The following is a 19,254-nucleotide window of genomic DNA, read 5'->3' as shown; positions in this document are numbered from 1 at the left end:
CAATGTAAGGCAGTCATCAGTTTAAGAAAGAGAATGAACAGAACAGGATTAGTCTCTGGGATGCAATCTGTTCTCTACAGGACATTGCAGCCCTGCTTCACCTCCTGGGGGGCAAACCTGCTGCCCTCACTTGGGCCTTGGGCTCAAGAATAAAGTACACTTTATTCTTTGAAGTCTGACTTTCTGTGCCTTTGGGCAGTTTATGAAAATGGAGGAACTTGTGGTGGAATTAAAATGTCTAATGTCTTGGTGCTACATAAAAAGATGTTTGCTTTGGCTAATAGCACAGCCTTGGCCATTGACTACTCTCAGACTGCACCTTTTTTCCCCACCTTCTCAGCTGAGCACTCGTTAGACTGCGCTTTGGAATGAGTCTCAGATTCACATCACGACCTTTGCAGATGGGCAGGGGTTTTTACATCCATATCTTGTTTGGCACAAAAGGAATTGCTTCCTCCTTATCTTGCTTACAAAGTCCATGACATGACCATGGGAACAAAGAGGGGCTGGTAGGAGACATGGGGCTTGACCAGGATGTCTAAAATGTTCTAGTCTAGCCAGACAGTATACTAAGAGCTGTCCTATTTATCAGGCTCACAACTGAAGAGGGAAAGTGGGGCAACTGTCAGAAAAAAAAAAAAAAAAGAAGGAAAGAAAGCAGCTTATTTTCTCCTTTGGGAGCTATTTGTAATTAATATTCAAGTGAATTTATCCAGATAAAGAAAAAGCTATCCATATGGACATGTTTTAGTAATTTATGGGTCTCTTCAAGATGGGTAGAAGCATATGTGTGTGCCCAGGCTGATATTGTGATGATCAGCAAAAGATTTTACATACCCTCATCCCCAGGTTTGGAACACTCTACAACCATAGGGACATGTTTGACAGGTCAGGTCTTACAGTTATAAAGCCTACAGAATCATTACTGCTGTCAAAGCCCACACTGTCTGCAGTCAACAGAGGGAATGAAATGTCAAAATGAGATTGAAAATAATAAGCTGGCCAAGATTTGTGCAGAAACTGGATGGAAGAGTCCAGATGCACTGCCTATGGCTCTTAGGTTGATTAGGTCTACAACACACAAATTACCAAGAATTTACCCTCATGAAATATTAATGAGTGAGACTCTGGTTTCTTCCTCAGCAGCTAGACCAACAGAACATTCCTGAGACAGATAACATTGTGTTATATTCCAGGGCATTAACAAGGGTGTCAAGGGACCGTTCATAGGCTCAAGAAACCCTATCACCCACCTGGATAGACATGGCCATGACATAAAGCCCCGTGCCTGGTCAAGTTTCATCAGCAGAAACCATTGCCTAAGGCTCCTTGGAAAGGGCTTTAACAAGTTCTATAGTGTGTGAATGTACTGTCTGGTGCCAAGGCCTTTGTCTTGGATCCATGCCTCCCACTGAACAAAAACATGGAACACAATCCTGAATTCGTCTTCATTTTTCTCATAGATACAGGCATCGTCTCACTTCCAACTTGAGTCCAGACTCATCTGAATTACCCACAGAAGCACTTGGCAATGACCTGAAACCACATGGACAGCTGGCCAACCGACTCTAACCATGACCTGCTGACTAGTAATTCATCCTCGTGTTCCAGACTTGTCCAGCAACTGCTGCAAGCAACTCTAAGTGCATCCATCCTGCAACTCAGCCAGACTCAGGAAAAGCTCCAGTGAGATGGCACCTAGCCTTTTTGATTCCATTTCTCTCTTTCTAGCTTGATTCTAGTTTGGCACCGATAAGCTCGGACCTGCACCTGCCTCCTAAAGTGAGGTTTGGCCTTGGCCACCTCTAATCACCTCTGGAACCAAAATCTATAAAATTTTAAAGCCAGAATTATTGTATTGGTCCTGTATCAACTAGGATGGGTTAGATTGTACTGTGGTAACAAGCAACCGTCAAATCTCAGTGACTTAAAACCACAAATTTGACCTCTTGTTCGCTTGTATGTCCCTATAGGGATAGTGGGAGCTCTGCTTCACATCATCCTCCCATGTCTACAGTAGTTGGGACCATTTGGTACAGGGGCAAGCACTCCTACTCATGTCAAGAGCATGCAGAAAATTCTGGAGTCTGGAGTCAGGTTCCCTGAGAAACAGACTGTGGTAGACATTTCATGTGCAGGACGACTGTTTCTGGGAACAACCCCGGTAAGGGAGTGAGGAAGCAGGAATGAGCTCGAGGAGGAGCTGAATTGTAACATAGTTACCACAGAGGTCTCAGTCAATTCTATGGGGAGCTCTGGTGCTGGGTTAGTCCTTCTGAATTGTTTCACATTGAGGCAAGAGAGCCCCAGCTTGTTCTCCCCACAGTTCCCTTTAGTGGAGGGCAATTCTTAAGAGGGGCTCAGATGTGAACAGTCAGTAGCCAACACTCATGGGAACTCAGGGAATGGGAGCCTCCGCCCCAAATGGAAGGATCTGGGCATCCACTACAGTCCACTGTTGGCACTGATCAAATCCACTGGCTTTATTTAGTAAGTTCAATCCATCTGGGAACAACTCTTCTGGGATTCTGGTTGGTCCCCTTTGCCACTTGCCAGAGGAAGATTAGAGAGATTATCTGTAACCCAAGAGGCTGCGGTTGGGTTCAAGGCCACAATTACTCGTTTTATATTCTTCTCTCTGCTGACTTTGCTTGTCAAGGTGTTTAATCTGATGGGATGACCCAAACCATCACCCCTGAGCTGATGGTCAGTATGCTGTTCTCTGTTCATGGCTGCTGCACTTGTCAATTTACCATCATTGATTGGTACCATCAATTTACCATCATTCTTTCCTACTTCGACCCCTTGGTTCCTAGACCCCTGTTTTCTACCTACTGGGGATACCAAATTGAACCACAGTCTTTGATTTAGGGTGTTAACTGCATTGTAGAGGATAGCACCCCTCCTTCACAGAGTTTAGCACCTCCTCTAAGGTAGATGTTCTCTGGTGGACATTAACATGCAATACAAAGGTTTTCACTCAACTTACCCACTCCCATAGGTCCATCTACATGCTCTTCCCCAGGATCCAGGCCTATAATCTTTCTCCTTTCCGGCGCCCCTGGCTAACCAGCCTAGTCATTTTCCATAGCCATGAGTTGTATATTCCTACCTCAATTCCTACTCCATACAAAGTGAATAACCATGTGTTCTGCCCAATGAAGGGGTTTCCCCTTAACACTGTTTTTCAGGATGGCCCTGAGTGCCACAGCAGTCTATTTCTGGCATCTCCAAATCAAGCCAGCCTATCCTTGAACTAATCTCAGCCTTTTTCTTCCTCTGTCAGCTTGGCCATAACGCATCCTCCACGTGGTCATAAATTTTATGAGGGTGAGACATTGGTACAACAATGGTGGATGACATGGGGATCTTGGCCATCTACGAGTGCAGCTTACATTTGCCTTCTTGCCTTGCTCATGCCCAATCCCAGATGTACCGCTTCCATTATATACAGAGGGCTATTGGGCCTGCCGACTTGATGCCTTGGCAGGCTGGACACCACCCAGATCATGATGGGCAGCTTTGGCCACATGGTCACTTGTCAGAGGCTCCATCTCTCTCAGGGCCAGTGGCATGCCAGGAGCTATTTTTCAAACGGTGTATAGCTCTCCTCTGCAGATGGCATGGCCTTGTTGCAGGACCCCAGGGGTTTGCATTGTGATTCTCCAGTTGGAGCATGCCATTAACTCCACATGATGTTTTTTTCCGTCACAGATAATTCTAATATCAGTAGGATCTGCTCAGTCATTTGACTCAAGCAATATGGTTTTTGTATTGCATCCGAGACTTGCTGTGACTCAAAACTGACAGCCTTCCATGCTACCTGGTAAATGGATCAGAGCAATATTACTAAGTGGATTCCAGATCCTGAAGAGGCCTACCAGGCATTGGCTTCTACCTTAGTGGCAGGAGGTGTGAGATGCAATAATTTGTCCCTTATTTTCAAGAGATGTCCCTGCAAGCCCAAAACCACTGGACCCCTAAAGAGTTCACTGATGTGATAGTGATGTTCTGTTCTTCTCAGACATTGTATCAGGTGGTACATGATGTTGATGTGTCTCATGACTGGTGACGTTAACTTTTTTTTTTTAACATTTTTATTGGAGTATAATTGCTTTACAATGGTGTGTTAGTTTCTGCTTTATAACAAAGTGAATCAGTTATACATATACATATGTTCCCATATCTCTTCCCTTTTGCATCTCCCTCCCTCCCACCCTCCCTATCCCACCCCTCTAGGTGGTCACAAAGCTCTGAGCTGATCTCCCTGTGTTATGCAGCTGCTTCCCACTAGCTATCTATTTTACGTTTGGTAGTGTATATATGTCCATGCCCCTCTCTCACTTTGTCACAGCTTACAATTTCCCCTCCCCATATCCTCAAGTCCATGCTCTAGTAGGTCTGTGTCTTTATTTCCGTCTTGCCCTTAGGTTCTTCATGACCTTTTTTTTTCTTCTTAGATTCCATATATATGTGTTAGCACACGGTATTTCTTTTTCTCTGACTTATTTCACTCTGTATGACAGACTCTAGGTCCATCCACCTCACTACAAATAAATCAACTTCTTTTCTTTTTATGGCTGAGTAATATTCCATTGTATATATGTGCCACATCTTCTTTATCCATTCATCTGTTGATGGACACTTAGGTTGCTTCCATATCCAGGCTATTGTAAACAGAGCTACAACGAACATTTTGGTACATGACTCTTTTTGAATTATGGTTTTCTCAGCATATATGCCCAGTAGTGGGATTGCTGGGTCATATGGTAGTACTATTTGTAGTTTTTTAAGGAAGCTCCATACTGTTCTCCATACTGGCTGTATCAATTTACATTCCCACCAACAGTGCAAGAGTGTTCCCTTTTCTCCACACCCTCTCCAGCATTTATTGTTTCTAGAGTTTTTGATGATGGCCATTCTGACCAGTGTGAGATGATATCTCATTGTAGTTTTGATTTGCATTTCTCTAATGATGAATGATGTCGAGCATTCTTTCATGTGTTTGTTGAAAATCTGTATATCTTCTTTGGAGAAATGTCTATTTAGGTCTTCTGCCCATTTTTGGATTGGGTTGTTTGTTATTTTGATATTGAGCTTCATGAGCTGCTTGTAAATTTTGGAGATTAACTCTTTGTCAGTTGCCTCATTTGCAACTATTTTCTCCCATTCTGAGGGTTGTCTTTTGGTCTTGTTTATGATTTCCTTTGCTGTGCAAAAGCCTTTAAGTTTCATTAGGTCCCATTTGTTTATTTTCGTTTTTATTTCCATTTCTCTAGGAGGTGGGTCAGAAAGGATCTTGCTGTGATTTATGTCATAGAGTGTTCTGCCTATGTTTTCCTCTAAGAGTTTGATAGTGTCTGGCCTTACATTTAGGTCTTTAATCCATTTTGAGTTTATTTTTGTGTATGGTGTTAGGGAGGGTTCTAATTTCATACTTTTACATGTACCTGTCCAGTTTTCCCAGCACCACTTATTGAAGAGGCTGTCTTTTCTCTACTGTATATTCTTGCCTCCTTTATCAAAGGTAAGGTGACCATATGTGCATGGATTTATCTCTGGGCTTTCTACCCTGTTCCATTGATCTATATGTCTGTTTTTGTGCCAGTACCTTACTGTAGCTTTGTAGTATAGTCTGAAGTCAGGGAGCCTGATTCCTCCAGCTCCCTTTTTCTTTCTCGAGATTGCTTTGGCTATTCGGGGTCTTCTGTGTTTCCATACAAATTGTGAAATGTTTTATTCTAGTTCTGTGAAAAATGCCGGTGGTAGTTTGATAGGGATTGCATTAAATCTGTAGATTGCTTTGGGTAGTAGAGTCATTTTCACAATGTTGATTCTTCCAATCCAAGAACATGGTATATCTCTCCATCTATTTGTATCATCTTTAATTTCTTTCATAAGTGTCTTATCATTTTCTGCATACAGGTCTTTTGTCTCCTTAGGTGGGTTTATTCCTAGATATTTTATTCTTTTTGTTGCAATGGTAAATGGGAGTGTTTTCTTAATTTCACTCTCAGATTTTTCATCATTAGTGTATAGGAATGCAAGAGATTTCTGTGCATTAATTTTGTATCCTGCTACTTTACCAAATTCATTGATTAGCTCTAGTAGTTTTCTGGTAGAATCTTTAGGAGTCTCTATGTATAGTATCATGTCATCAGCAAAAAGTGACAGCTTTACTTCTTCTTTTCCAATTTGGATTCCTTTTATTTCTTTTTCTTCTCTGATTGTTGTGGCCCAAACTTCCAAAACTATGTTGAATAATCGTGGTGAGAGTGGGCAACCTTGTCTTGTTCCTGATATTAGTGGAAATGGTTTAAATTTTTCATCATTGAGGACGATGTTGACTGTGGGTTTGTCATATATGGCCTTTATTATTTTGAGGAAAGTTCCCTCTGTGCCTACTTTCTGCAGGGTTTTTATCATAAATGGGTGTTGAATTTTGTTGAAAGCTTTCTCTGCATCGATTGAGATGATCATATGGTTTTTCGCCTTCAATTTGTTAATATGGTGTATCACGTTGATTGATTTGCATATATTGAAGAACCCTTGCATTCCTGGAATAAACCCCACTTGATCGTGGTGTATGATCCTTTTAATGTGCTGTTGGATTCTGTTTGCTAGTATTTTGTTGAGGATTTTTGCATCTATGTTCATCAGTGATATTGGCTTGTAGTTTTCTTTCTTTGTGATGTCTTTGTCTGGTTTCGGTGTCAGGGTGATGGTGGCCTCATAGAATGAGTTTGGGAGTGTTCCTCCCTCTGCTATCTTTTGGAAGAGTTTGAGAAGGATAGGTGTTAGCGCTTCTCTAAATGTTTGATAGAATTCACCTGTGAAGCCATCTGGTCCTGGGCTTTTGTTTGTTGGAAATTTTTTTTTTTTTTCAGTATGTGGGCCTCTCACTGATGTGTATTTCTGATGTATCTGTGGGGAGGAAGGTGATCTCTGCGTCTTACTCTTCCACCATCTTGAAGCTGCCCCCTGGTGACATTAACTTTGACTACTTGGTTAAGGTGCTGCTGCCAGATTTCTCCTCTGTAAAGTTTGATTTTTTTCCCCCAAGTAATTAATAAGTATGTGATGAGACACTTGGATACAATGTAAATATCCTATTTATCATCACACTTTCACCCCCTGATTTTAACATCCATTAATGTTTCTTGCCTGCAACAATTAGTACTGTGGTATTTGTCAAATGGTGATTTTCTATTTCTATATTCCCTCTACTTTTATTAATTGAAATCTTCTGTAAGTAAGAGCTATCTCTTGTCTCTCATTTCTTTATTTAATCAATTATTTTATTTATACTACTATAAACTCATGGATATGAGCTTTTTCTATAGGTTACAATCCATTACTATCATTATTTATTTTGTTGCCCAAGTTATCCCAGATTTAGCCATTGTGATTCTTTCAAATCAAGCACTTCCTTAAAAGTGAACACTTTTTATGGAAATTGGTGAAGACCATTGTCTTTTTGCACTGCAACTTCTTTTCCATCACGTTCTCCCTCATCCCAGGTAATGCTGTGGTACTGATGGGCATTTTGGATATTTGGCTAAGGGGAAGTTGAGTTGGGGACATATTTAATTTAGTTATTCCATTTAATGGGATATAATTATGTGGTTTGAAATCACTATCACTTTCATGTATAGTTGAGTTATTGTTGGCTATCTGGTGTAGGAATGGCTTCCAGGAATATTTCTACTGTGCAAAATGTGCAGGACCAGAGGTTTTATTTCAGTGTGAATGTGTCCTACAGCATATAACACTGGAATTATGTTCATAATGACTGGTCTGCCATTATAAATCTGTTCTAGTCTTGCTACATGGATACAACAACCTTTAAGACTCTACAATATATTTTTGAAGACTCAGAAGAGAAACTCAAATACAAATAAGTAGCAGGGTGTTTACTTAAAAGTTCATAAAGCTCAATATGTCATTTTAATTCAATTTGGAAAGATTTTGGAACATTTCAATAAAGGAAATACGGTAGAATAGACTCCCAATGTTGGCATATGTGAAGGTGACATTCATTTATCATCTTTTTTTTGTATTTGTTTATTTATTTTGGCTGCACCGGGTCTTAGTTGTGGCACATGGGATCTTCGTTGTGGCATGCGGACTCTTAGTTGTGGCATGCAGACTTCTTAGTTGCAGCATGGGTGCGGGATCTAGTTCCCCGACCAGGGATGGAACCTGGGCCCCTGCATTGGGACAGCAGAGTCTTACCCACTGGACCACCAGGGAAGTCCCTCATTTATCATCTTTAAATACATTTATTCAAGAAATGAGAGAAATTTCAGGAAAAAAGTCAATGAAAAAAGAAAAACAATGAAATAAATGGAAATTATTCTGACATCAAAGATAGAACTATAACCAAAAAATGTTTAATCATATCTACAGCAGTAATTTAGTAAGTGGAAGAGATAACTTTTCAATAGAATAATAATGAATAGATTCTTGGATTATTTAATAATCCAGTAAATGAACAGGAGTGAATCATATGAACATGTTGGGGAAAGATTTACATTCCTTGCTGATAAACTGACACCTATGAGGATAACATACAACTCATGATACGCCTCTGTAATGAGGACATGGATGACCAACTGATTAATGAATCAATGACTAATTCTCAATTCAAGGAGTGTTTAAGATTAGTCACTGCTGAAGAAAACTTGATGTGCTCTGAAGTCTAGCAATCATATGGAAAGAAATTTTATTGGAAGTTTTCCCCAAATTGACAACAATCCTAAACATTTACATGGCATTTCCAATAATGAGTTGTGAAGCTGGAAGAAATCTTTTGAAACAATCGATAAGAAAAGAATGTTGAACAAACATGCTGGATATAAGACTAACTTGTCTCCTCTCTGCAGATCTATTATTAAATTGGTGCCATTTGAAGAAGTGATCTAAAGAGTATGTGGTTCAAAAAAGGTAGGAATAAATATTTTAGTCATATGTCAGGCAGCTAGCAAAGTATCATCTTTCTGTATTTTGTGATGTTTATGGTATTGGTCAGCGTTTTTAAGCTTTGAGTTTTGTTATAATTTCTTTTCTCATTCTAAATAAATCGTGACTTTCAAATCTCACTTTGTATCCATAATTTGGTATCCTTTTTCTTAAAGCGGGCTCCACATGGCACAAGCTTCAGGCCTCATAAAATCTAAATCTGCCTCTTCTCTCAGATCTCAAAAAGGATGGGTTTAAAAGCATGCCCCATCCCTTGGAGGGGGCTTTCCCTGACCTGGGTACTTGAGTTCCGACTTTGCCCCAGTGCATTTAGGCACTCCACATGCAGGAAGTCGGGGAGGGTCACATGTTGCCCATTGCTGTCAGGTCCAGGGGAGAGAGAATCCAAGCAAAAGCAGCTCTCAGATATCCTGCCATGCAGTCCGACACCTTCACCTCCCATTCATTGGGTGTGAAATGGTTGCTGTTAGTGTTTGCTTGTGTTTATCCAACAGGTCTGCAAGAAGTGTGAAGCTCTGTTTGCTGCCAGTTTTATTCTCCAAATAGAAACTGGTAGTGGGGGGTGATGACAGGAGATTGTACCAGGTGGAAGGGCTTATTAATATCAACATTTCTCACCATGATAAACGAGTGTCCTGGGGGCTCTAAGGATCTGACAGTTTTCATTTGCTTGCAGATAAAGGCCTCATAGAACCTTAGCTTTTACAGCCTGGAGTGGATTTGCTGCAATCACAAATGAATGGCATCCCCAAGACCACAAGTCCTTATCAAATCACCTGGCAGACATGTGATTAGGCTAAAAACACCCCCAGTATATCTCCATCTTTCCATCCCTCATTTTGTCCTCAGGTATGGCATAGCCTCATTATCCTCATCTTAGTTCTTGTGCTGCTTCTTCTCCTAGAATGTTCTTCTCCCATCTCTATTTTCCACAATGGTATCATCCTTCAAAAACTAGCTCAAATGCTGCCTGCAAAAGAAGTCACCTCGGGTCCCTTCCATACCCCCATCTCCCTGTCTGTGTGTCATTGCTCTATCTAGAGCAACTCTTAGCTGCCACCTGAAAGTATAGTTATTTATTCCTCCAGAAATGAAAAACTCTTGAGAGCAGGACCCAAGCCTGAATTACTGCTATGATCCCATATGGGCCAGGAAAGTGGCAGTGTATGATAAATAAATGTTTAACAAGTCATTGACCGTGGGCATTCACTTTTCTTGTGCATGCAACGCACTGAGTCCAGGTCCTGACACAGAGCAGGTGCTTAGTAAATGGTAGCTATTACTTTTGTTTCCATACAGATTTCAAAGCAGCTCTGAGATGCGCTAGACCCAGCAGGGAAGGCAGTACTGAGTTGTGATGAGGATACAATGGCTATAAATCCTGTTCTGCCATTTACTAGTTGTGGGATTTGGGCAAGTTATAACCACCATAGTTTCCTCATCTGTGAAAAGGAGCAATAATAATAAGCTGTCATGAGTATTAAATGACTTAGCACATGTAACACACATAGAAGAGAGCCTGCCACACAGTAAGTGCTATGTTAGTACTAATAATTATTATCAGTGTTACTGCTATAGTTATAATCTGGTGATTTAGGATAGGTGCCACCCATTTCCCAAGGCCTCTAGGAATCCAGTCCCTCTTGGGTTAGTGCATGAAAGGCTGTGGGCTAATTCCAGGCAATGGCTCCTCTCCCAGAGCCCTCAAAATGTACTGCTTCCCCTCCTGACTCCTTTGGCCAGTGGAAGAGGACCCAGGGGCAGGCGTAATCACTGCCTTCACATAACTGAAGGGCAGTCACGTGGAAAAGGAGAGGATTCACCGTGGCTTCAAAGGGCACACCTTGAACCAGGGATGGAAGTTACAGAGAAGCCAAAACAGCGCTTGGTAGCGCTCAGAGTGGCCAGCTGTGCACCGGGCTGCCTGGGAGGAAGCAAGCTCTCTGTCAGTGGGAGTGTTCAAGCCGAGCCCAGATCACCTGTTATCATGGTTGCTATGGAAAAGATTAAGAGCCCTGTATTAGTTATCTATTGCTATGCAACAAATACCATACAACTTAGCAGCTTAAACAACACAATTTTATTACCTCGCCATGTTTGTGGTTAAGGGATTTGGAGTCAGCTTAGCTAGGTGGCTCTGAAGGGCAGTTGCCTGGAAGAGGAGAAGATTCAGGGTCTCCCATGGGGCTGCATCCTCCAGGTCGGCTGTGGTTGCAGTCATCTGTTGGCTGGACTGGGACCTGAAGATCTGCTCCCTAGAAGGCTCACTCACACGGCTGTGGGATAGAGGGCTCAGTTCCTCGCTCTGTGACCTTCTCCACGGAGCTGCTTGAGTGTCCTTCTGACATGGCATCAGGCTTCCTGCAGAGTACATGATCCCAAAGAAACAGCAAAAGAGAAGTGCAATGTCTTTTAGGATCTAACCTTGGGTGTCATATTCTATCATTTCTGCTACATTCTACAATTTAAAAGTATATAGGCCATACTCAAGAGAGGAATTAGGCTGCTCTGAAGGGGGAGATTTAAAGTTTGTGGACTTACTTTATTTTATTTATTTTCCTATTTTATTTTTATTTTTTTAATTTTTAATTTTTATTGGAGTACAGTTGATTTACAATGTTGTGTTACTTTCAGATGCATAGTAAAGTGAATCAGTTATACATATACCCACTCTTTTTTAGATTCCTTTCCCATATCGGCCATTACAGAGCACTGAGTAGAGTTCCCTGTGCTATACAGCAGGTCCTTATTAATTATCTATTTTATACATAATAGTGTGTATATGTGTGGACTTATTTTAGAACCACCACAGCCCCTTAAATGCTGAAGCACTGTGACTGCTTATGTTATTACTACGCCAGAGGTTTTTGATTAGCAGTGATGCTAAGCTCCTTTGCTGAAGTTACTAAAAAAACACAGGAAGAGTCACTGCTTTGCTCCATCCCCACTGAGTACCTTAAGCAGGTGTATCTCGTCCAGAACAACACAGCCTCATCAGTCACTCTCTTTGTCTCTAGGGCCTGGATGTCCCCACTCCAAACCACTTCTTAACTTCACGTTGTCTTATACCATCAGGAGAGTGCATCCTCTTTTGGAGGCCAAGGTAGGTGACGGTGGAAGGATGGAGAAATGGAAACTTACTAGGTGCTCAGAGCCTCTAGCCCCCTGGTGCTGGCCTGCCCTACAGGTTCCCTTAAAGAAAACAACAGATGGAAGGTACTGGGAGGGAGCTGCAGCTTAATAAATGGCATACCTAATGAAAAAATAAACTGTGGACCATCTGAGGTCTTGAGCACACTGACACGATGTCATAGTTATCCATATTCATGAGCATGTTTGTAACATGTTCTCCCTCCTTCACTGTAGTCCACAAAGCCTTTGAAATATTAGATGGTGTCTAGATTTGTAATGTCAGTGATTAAGCTGTTATTGGATGGAGACCCTGGATTATCAGGGTTGTTTAAAGGTTAATTTTGTTTAATAGTCAAATTCCTGTGGCCCACAGCTCAGAATGGTCCCAGGGAGGACATGTGTGTGCAAGGCAACGGAACCCATTTATCTTACAGTTGTCTTTCGCTATTCAGTGAAAGGGCATATTGCTCTTCTCAGTAGGAGATCAGTAAGTAAAGAAGGAGGAAGGGGGCTTCCCTGGTGGCGCAGTGGTTGAGAGTCCGCCTGCCGATGCAGGAGACACGGGTTCGTGCCCTGGTCCGGGAAGATCCCACATGCCGCGGAGCAACTAAGCCCGTGAGCCATGGCCGCTGGGCCTGCGCGTCCGGAGCCTGTGCTCCGCAACGGGAGAGGCCACAACAGTGAGAGGCCCGCATACCGCAAAAAAAAAAAAAAAAAAAAAAAAAAAAAAAAAAAAAAAAAGAAGGAAGAAGTAGTACAGAAAGAGCTTTCTTAAATGACATCAGGGCAGTTTGTGTGAGCACATGTGCGAGTGTTTGGAGGCAGGGGGAATGGATAATGCATTCTCCAGCAAAAGTGTTAGCAAAAGGTAGTAAAAATGCCAGGTCTTTCTATAGAGTACCTCCAAAATTAACGTTCATAACAACATGAAGTGGGTATTATTATTTTCAATTTACAATGATAAAACTCTGGGGATCTGTTTAAATTAAACAAACTATACTGCAGGCAATTATCAAGTAAATAAGCAGAGGCTGCACCTCGTTTACGAACACCTAACTTATACATTGCCCATCCTGCAGGTTAATTCCTCATTCTTACTGCATTGAGGGTTGTAAACCTCAGAGCTTTCAAAGACCTGGAAGGTGGCAGAGCAATGCAGGCAAAAAGCAGATCTTGACCAGCCAAGAAGCCTGGAGTTTCCTCCTAGTTCTGTCACTAATGGTGTGATCTAGAGCACGATGATATCCCTCTCTGAGTCCCTGGTTCCTCACCTGTAAAAGGAGGAAGTGTGTGTAAGGTGGGGTGGTGATGCTGGGCAAAGGAGTCACGTGGGGAACTCTCCAAACAGGCAAAATGCCCACCCACCCGGGCCTTGCCATTTGAGTCAGAATCTCTGGCGGGAGGAGCGCCTGTTTTGTTGAGTCAACGCGCCAGGAGTTGTAGTCACACAGCCCTTGGCACAAGCCAGTGTTTGGGAACCACAGACCTGATGATCTCTAACGTCCCTCCAAGCTCCAGCATTTAATGCCATTTTAGGAGAGAGAAGAAGGAAGAAGCTCTGAGAAGCTGGAACGGTTTGGGACGCACTGATCCAGTAAAGGCTAGTCTGCTCACCATCACCCTCTGGCACGCTGCCTAAACTGTCCACTTCATTTGCTCTTAAGAACTTACTTGTACTATTTGGAGACATATTTGAATGGAAAGTTGACCTCATTTAAAAATCAAATAATCCAGCCAGCTTGACGCAGTTCTCTTTGGTCAAATCTGAGCCAATTTGGGCATCAAAATAAATAATCTATTGAATAAGACAGGCATTCACCAGTCTATAAATAAACAGATAAATGGAAGAGAAGGAAAAGCTCTCCTTTATAGTAGAAACCAACTAATAAATATAGAAGATATAAAATTAGAATAAATCATCACAGTAATGGTGAATTGAGGCAAGGATCATCAATGGATGCCAGTTTGCATCCAATGGGTGAAAGTTTGCTGAGGAACAGGATATTTATATGGTCTCACAGTATAGTCCCACAAAACTGTTACTAATTACTAACAAAACACTTATTAACTTTACAGAGAAACCTAGTAGAACCCATCCTAACTGAATGGTAGAAGTTAACAGCACGATTACTGGGACAAGAGAACACTGTGTGGCCCCTGATAGGATGCACGGAGAACACAGCATCACTTCAGGGGTGTTCCTGACAAAGACGCGGAGAACGAATCTAATTTTCAGGAAGCATCAGACAAACCCCAAGTGAGGGACGGCCTGCAAAATGATTGCCTTGTGCTCTTCAAAAATATCAAGATTGTGGAAAGCAAGGGAAGACGGGAGAAATGTCCCAGGTTGGAAGAGACCTAAGAGGCATAATGACTGAATGCAATGCATAATCATGTGTTTCTTTCTTGGACCAGAAATGAAAGGGGGTAAAACATATTCTTGTTGTTATTGCTGTTGTTGTGTTTCTAAAAAGGATATTATTGAGATAATCAGTAAAGCTGAGTCTGTAGATTAGAGGATAGATTGTAACAATGTTAATGTGCTAATTTTGGCCAGTGTATTGTGGCTGTGTAGGAGAATGTCTGTTCTTAGGAGGTGTAAAGGGAAGCATTTGGTGATAAGCTTGAACTTTACTCCAGAATGGTTCAGAAAAACAAAACAAATGTGTGTGTGTGTCTGTGTCTGTGTCTGGGTGTGTGCAGAGACAGAATAAAACAGATGTATTTCTAAAGACAGTATATAGAAAATCCTTGATTTTTTCTTGTAACTTGTCTATAAGTGTGAAATTATTGTTTTATAAGGTTAGAAAAAAATTAAAAATCAAATACCCTTAAGTGGATTATGGGGTTATCAGGCATTCACATCTTAGTGTGAATTAGTCTAATCGACTGCTCTCCTCTTAATACCTAGTTGATATCGGCTGCCCTGAGGAAATGGATGTTTACTGAGTCATGAGAGAAGACAGGCAGTTTGAGAACTTGAAACATTTTGGGGAATAGAATAGTCAGATAAAACAGGGGTACATCCAAGAGGAACTCAAAAGAAATAAAAACACAAAGAACTGAGGGATGAGGACCCAAGGAGGTAGAAGAAAAATTCGGAAAGTGAGGCAAGAAGAGGAAATAGTCCAATTTTGCCTGGAGGTGAGACTTCCCTTTTCACCCTCTCTCCCCTTTCTCTGCGTCACCGTGTTCTTCTCAGCCTGGGTGCACGTCAGGGTCACCTGGAGCGCCTAAACCCACCTCTGAATAATTAAATCAGAACCTCTGGGGGGTGAGGCCTGGGCACCAGGTCTCAGAAGCCCCCCAGGTGCCTCCAATGAGCAGCCAGGATGGAGAATCTCTGAGCTGCAGTGTGGGATAAGCAGGGTGCTTGTTGACTTCAGCAGCTTGCCGTGTGGCCATTCCACCTCTAGCCTTTCCGCCTCAGACCCAGCATTCACACGATCACCCAGCGGATCTTCTAAAGCACAGATGTAACCGTGCCAGTCTCCCATCTGGAAACCTTTCCTGATTTCTCATCTCCTAACTCTGACATACAAGGCTTCCCATTGTCTAGCCCCAACCAGCCTTGTCTCCTCCACGTTCTCATTTATGCAGAATCCCATGCCACTCTCTTCTTTAAAGTTAAACATTCGTTATTTTATTTGAATTGTTTTTAGTGACATGGTGGTGTTCACTGCTCCCGAAAGCGCCAACGTGTAATGCCTCCTGCCTCTGTACCACCATTCGCCTTGCTCCCTTCACTGGCCGCTCCCTCCTTCTGGCTTCGAATCTTAGACCATTAACATCCTCTCATTCTTCAAGACTCACGTCAAAGGCCACTTCCTTCATGAGGTCCCCTGATTGTCCCAGCTGGATTTAGTGTCCTTTCCTGGCAGTTTTTGTGCCTCTATCATAGCACATGATTTCGGCCTGCTTTGTTTTATTGCTACTTGTTTACAAGACTGTTTTATCCACTAACTTGTACAGTTACCCAAGGGTGAGGAGAGAGCCTAGAATGATAAAGGCCAGGGCTTTGGAAGACAAAAACCTCAGTTTGCCCTCAGGATGGGTTTCAAATGTGTCCCTAAATTCTTTGGTACTCATTCCTTCAAGAGCTGAAGCTTTGTTCCCCTCCCTTTGAGTGTGGGCCAGACTTAGTGACTCACTTTTAACGAATTGAATAAGGCAAAAGTGACAGTGTGACTCTGAGACTAGGTCATAAAAAGCATTGGGACTTCCTTCTTGTTCTCTCTCTCTCCGCACCCCCCCTCGGATGACTGGGACTGGGTGAATCAGCTCCCATGTCATGAGGAGACTCCAGTTGCTTATAGAAAGGCCCCAGGTGGTATGGTCTCTGGCCAACAGCCAGGGAGGAGCTGCCAGCACACTTGAGTAACTATCTTGCAGTGGTCCTTTGGCCTCAGGTTGAGACCCTGTGAACCAGGTACCAGGCCAGTTTTCCTGAGAAGACTTTATAAGCACTGGCCCCCTAAGTTCCATTAAACAAGCACCATTCTTAAATACGACATTCCAGGTAAAGCTTTGGTTACATGATTGACCTTCCCAATTATATTCTGGTTTTTAAAAAAAGGAAGATTTTTACAGAACCTATATAAAATAACTATATTGCCAAGAAAAGTAGACTTAAGAAGAGTTTCTGATTTCAGGGGGGATAAGTGAGAATCAGATATAATTTTTAAATGTTATATTCCAGTATATAAAAGCAGATTCTACTAAATTGTCGTGGATTACAGAGAATTTAAAAAGAAAAAAAAAGGTTTGATTTTATATCTGGAAAGTAGAAGTTGAAATATCAACAATATTCTAAACAAATAATCACAATAAAATTTTTCTCATCAGTTCATTCAGTCCTACGTAATTAATTCCTGTTCTACTAGATCTCGAGTTAGCAGCCTTATGAGCCTGTAAGCTTTTAAATGGAAAAGAATTCTGGAAATCTTGACTCAATCCACTGGTATGGCCCGAAAGTTGTCCAAGTGATGCATCAGAAGGCTGTACCCAAGAGTCTACTCTTTGACGTGTCAGTGGTTTGTAGCACCTGATATAGTCCTTTCCATGGGGCTCTGAGATTGTCCATCTTTGTTGAAAACTCAGGTCTATAGTTGATAGCAGAGCCTTCAGGCAAGCACCAGAGAAGATAAAAGCTATCTTAGGGACTTCCCTGGAAATCCAGTGGTTAAAACTTCACCTTCCAATGCAGGAGGTGCATGTTCGATCCCTGGTTGGGGAGCTAAGATCCCACATGTCTCGCAGCCAAAAAACCAAAACATAAAGCAGAAGCAATATTATAACAAATTCTATAAAGACTTTAAAATTGGTCCACATAAAAAAAAAGTCTTAAAAAAAAACTATCTTAAATTACAGAGAAAATGGCTGTGGTTAATTAACTACTGATAATTTTCAAATGTAAAAGTCTAATGAGAATTCATAATAAGAATAATGTATGGGCTTCCCTGGTGGCACAGTGGTTGAGAATCTGCCTGCCGATGCAGGAGACACGGGTTCGTGCCCCGTTCCGGGAAGATCCCACGTGCCGCAGAGCGGTTGGGCCTGTGAGCCATGGCCGCTGAGCCTGCGCGTCCGGAGCCTGTGCTCCGCAACGGGAGAGGCCACAGCAGTGAGAGGCCTGCATACCACACACACACACACACACACACACACACACACACACACACACACACAAAAGAATAATGTAACTGACAAGGAAATGTGATTGCTTCTGTGGCATGCATAACAAGATGATAAAGCAATTCCAAAACAAGTTTTAGACAATATGTCTCTAAGAATAATGATGAAGCCTATTTTCAGAGAAGTCAGAGAATATTTAATTTCTAAAAATGAATGAACATAATTTTATAGAGGAAAAGCCTTGAGATATAGCAGAATAATCCTGAGACATAATACACAAAATATACCAAGATTATACCAAGCATATTGTAAGAATATACCAGGAATATGAAGAGAATCAGTAAATCTGGCATAGGTCCTAGACGGCTGTATTTTTATAAAACTCTATAGGTAGGGCTTCCCTGGTGACGCAGTGGTTAAGAATCCGCCTGCCAATGCAGGGGACATGGGTTTGAGCCCTGGTCCGGGAAGTTCCCACATGCCGCGGAGCAATGAAGCCCATGCGCCACAACTACTGAAGCCCACATGCCTAGAGCCCGTGCTCTGCAACAAGAAAAGCACCGCAATGAGAAGCCCGCGCACCACAATGAAGAGCAGCCCCTGCTCACCACAACTAGAGAAAGCCTGCACGCAGCAACAAAGACTCAACGCAGCCAAAAATAAATAAAATAAATAAATAAATTTTTGAAAAAACCCCAACTCTATAGGTAAGTCTGACGTGCATCTCCAGTTGAAAACCAGTGTCACAGAAGATACTAGATTCAAATTTAAAGACTGTGACACTACCAAATGTAAAATAGATAGCTAGTGGGAAGCAGCCTCATAGCACAGGGAGATCAGCTGGGTGCTTTGTGACCACCTAGAGGGGTGGTGGGATAGGGAGAGTGGGAGGGAGGTACAAGAGGGAGGAGATATGGGGATATATGTATACGTATAGCTGATTCTTTTTTTTTTTTTTTTTTAGCGGTACGCGGGCCTCTCACTGTTATGGCCTCTCCCATTGCGGAGCACAGGCTCCGGATGCACAGGTCCAGCGGCCATGGCTCACGGGCCTAGCCGCTCCACGGCATGTGGGATCTTCCCGGTCCGGGGCACGAACCCTTGTCCCCTGCATTGGCAGGCGGACTCTTAACCACTGCGCCACCAGGGAAGCCCGGCTGATTCATTTTGTTATACAGCAGAAACTAACAAAACATTGTAAAGCAATTATACTCCAATAAAGATGTTTAAAAAAAAAGACTGTGACAAAGTTAACACTTTAAACAGTAACTGAAATGATGGATAACACTATACTATTGTTGCTGTCTAACTTTAGGCAAAGCACCACAAGGATTCTGACAAATATAGGAAAACTAAACAGAGTCTATTCAGTGTTTCCTCTGAAGTTAAAATATATTATGGAAAGTGAGGACACTGGCAAACATCCAGGGACTTCCCATGAATCATATACTTTCTGAAATCTTTATATTAATAAGGTTTTACCTACCCAAATTTAACCTAGGGAAG

General features: G+C 42.1%; 1 long non-coding RNA gene across 2 annotated transcripts in view; it reads right to left on the bottom strand.

Annotated features, from left to right (window-relative positions):
- Positions 1-11,042: 11,042 nt before the first annotated feature.
- LOC136794251 (uncharacterized) overlaps positions 11,043-19,254 on the bottom strand; it is an 89,356-nt gene continuing 81,144 nt past the window's right edge. The window contains exon 3 of one of the 2 annotated variants that reach the window (XR_010840711.1): positions 11,043-11,343. This is a non-coding gene — a long non-coding RNA (uncharacterized lncRNA). The remainder of the gene's footprint in view (positions 11,344-19,254) is intronic. The other variant, XR_010840712.1, reaches the window with a different exon arrangement.

The sequence above is a fragment of the Kogia breviceps genome, chromosome 5 (genome assembly GCF_026419965.1).
Source record: "Kogia breviceps isolate mKogBre1 chromosome 5, mKogBre1 haplotype 1, whole genome shotgun sequence".
In the NCBI taxonomy this organism is placed as follows: Eukaryota; Metazoa; Chordata; class Mammalia; order Artiodactyla; family Physeteridae; genus Kogia; species Kogia breviceps.
This window is presented reverse-complemented; position numbering and strand designations above follow the sequence as displayed.